Consider the following 2,901-nt stretch of genomic DNA (forward strand, 5'->3'; position numbering starts at 1 on the left):
CATTATAATTAGGTTTCTTAATTTTCATCATTAATATTTTACCAACTCCTAGTACACCAAAATGTTATACATACATTGGACTTCCAAAGAGACTTTCTATGGCACACTGGAAATGACACCACTTAATTAATGGTAATGGATTTTCTCATGATTGCCTTCAACTCCATTCATACAAACTTAATATTTGTCAAAGTTGACAAACTGAATAATATAATGCAAGCTTTCTGTTACAGAATTAGAATGTGCAATTTGAGACAGTTACTTTAAAATCTCATTAAAATAGAAAAAGTTGGATGCTCTATTCCATAGAGCCTCTAAGCTCAATATTTAATAAGCATATTTTGTACTTTTATTGCCAATATGTTGACAGACAAGGTAGCTCATAAGCATGTTTTTGTCACAGAATAAACCACAATAAGTACCAAAATTTAAAGAGCTTGCATATCTATGATTTTCATAATAAACTTAACTGTAAAAAAATAATCCTAATTAGCTTGTCAAAGGACAACATAAGCATACTCTTCTTTGTTCTTTGTCCTTGCTCTGTCTATTGTGTTTTCCTATTATCTTAATTTAGACTGAAATCTTTGGAAAGGAATCTGCCTTCAAAGACCACAAGGAGCCATCATGCACATTTGTGTTGCTGTTTAACAAGTGGTAAACGAAAGTATGTGCTAAAAGCATTTATCTAGATAATTTGGTATCTTCATGGACTCAGTACTTATCAGAGCACTGAGAAACCTGTTAAATTTCACTTGAAATCTCACTCTTACTACTAGAAAATGAGTCTGCCTTCTACTCACCCATGTGAACATGACTCTGCAATGTATTTTCCTTTCCTCACATTTCCCAAAGTGTAAATTTTCATTTGCTTCCATTATTACCATTGTTTGCATTAACCTTTTACCACTTCCTATTGATCCAGAACCATTCATGTAGATTAGTTCTGTCCAAACGGCAGCCCATGGGCTCCATAACACCTGCAGGGGTTGGTTTGTGGCCTCTAGGCTCCCTATCCTGCCCCATGGGCAGCATGGCACAGGCCACAAGGTTAGGAAAATCTGTGACATGGTGCACCAGCACAGCACAGTGCAACGGAGGAGCCCATGCCCAGGGAGCTGAATGTGGGGCTGGGACATATATGTGCCCAATGAGGCAGGGGTGGAGGGAAAGCACCCACATGTCCAGTGTAGTGGGAGGGGGAAGTACCTGTGTACTCAATGCAGCGGGGAGGGATGAGCACATGTGTGCCCAGTAGGGTGGCAGGGAGGGACTGCCCACATCCCCAGTGCAGTAAGGGACTGTTGCTGTGCCCAGTGCAGTGGGAAGTAGGCAGTACCTGGGTGGGCCTGTGTTCCACATTAGTGCAGCCCTGGCAGCATGTGGCCCCTGGCCACTATGAAGTTGGACAGGCCTGAAGTAGGTCCCCATTTGTTTTGGGGTTTTTTTTTAATTCTTTGATTCAGTAATACATGAATGTTTGTTGGGAAGTAATTATACTTTCAATATGTTTTTCTGTGTTCTTTATTCTTGGATTCATAGATGAGAAAATGTATCGTTTTGCTTAAAGTAGAAATGTTAGAAAGTCTGTTTAAAGCAATACAGTATTGACCAATACAGCATGAATATGTTGATAGATTGAGATCTGACAACAACAAAGCTAAAAATGCCTGAGGATTTGACCTTGAACTCTTTATTCATGTAAGTCAAGGCAATGGAAATCCAAGGTAATGGAAATCTTGTCCAAGGCACCAACTTGAGGAAGAGGTCCAAATAGCTGCTTTTGATCCTATTTAACAGGGCCCTTGGTATTCCAGGGCAAGAACCTCCAGCTTTCATAGGAGCATTAATTCAGTCTGGACTCATATGAGAGAAGCTTTGTTCTCAAAAATCATCATTTTTGCAAGTAGGTTTTCCTGCACTTCCCAGACAGTTCTTCTCTTGTAATGTCCACACAGTATGTTATACTCTTAAAAATCTTCCACTCTCACATATGCAAGGAAATAGCAGAGCTTTGTCCAGACTGCTGCTTATATTGGAAGAGTACAGGCAATGATGAGAGTTGCCCTTTCTATTTTATTTTTTTTAAATAAGGCATTCAATTAACAAGAGAATTTCACACTGGGGAAAAAAAATGCTTGAATATTTAAATAGCGTTTTGCTACAATATAATTAATATCTGTAGGGTGCTCTTTTGAAGAGAACTTGTTTCACTCTCACAACCCAGGTATTTTTGCTTGGTGTAATAGCAATCCTAAATTTGTATTAGGATTGAATAAGGCAATAGATTGTGTTTATTTCTTTGATTCAGCATAGAGATCTACCTGAAGAGAGATTTCAGAATAGAATCAGAGGTACATAAAAGCAGATTAAAGAAAACCAGGCTATTTATTAGATTTATGTCTTGCCCTATCCAAAAGGCTCTGATTGGCTTTCAGTAAACACAGAAACAACCCACACATAAGTCCCTGAACAATACCCCCTAAATCAGCTTCATTTGCAGCAACAAGTGTTTGGGCTAGATATTGGGAAAAACATTCTAGTTATAAAGATAAGCACCAGGATCGGCTCCTGAGGGATGCTATGGAATATCCCTACAGGTTTTTAAAAGCAAGTTAGATAAACATCTGTCAGGGGTGTTCTATATATAGTATGTGGTGGGAAGGCCTAGATCTCTTGAGGTTGTCTTCCATCAGTACATTTCTATGGTTTTATAAATGTTATGGACATTCCTCACACTAAAAATACAGCTCAAGCATATGGAGGTCAGTTGACAAATGTTCCCTGTTCGTGACAAAATGCCAAAGCCCTAGAGCCTGAAACTTGCTGAAGGGAAGATGTACCAGTTGGTATGCTAGTCATCTGGAAAGATATTTGCAGAGGCTCCTAAGGGAGTATTGT

This window comes from Gavialis gangeticus, unplaced genomic scaffold (genome assembly GCF_001723915.1).
Source record: "Gavialis gangeticus isolate Ggan-Ray unplaced genomic scaffold, GavGan_comp1, whole genome shotgun sequence".
Taxonomy (NCBI): Eukaryota; Metazoa; Chordata; order Crocodylia; family Gavialidae; genus Gavialis; species Gavialis gangeticus.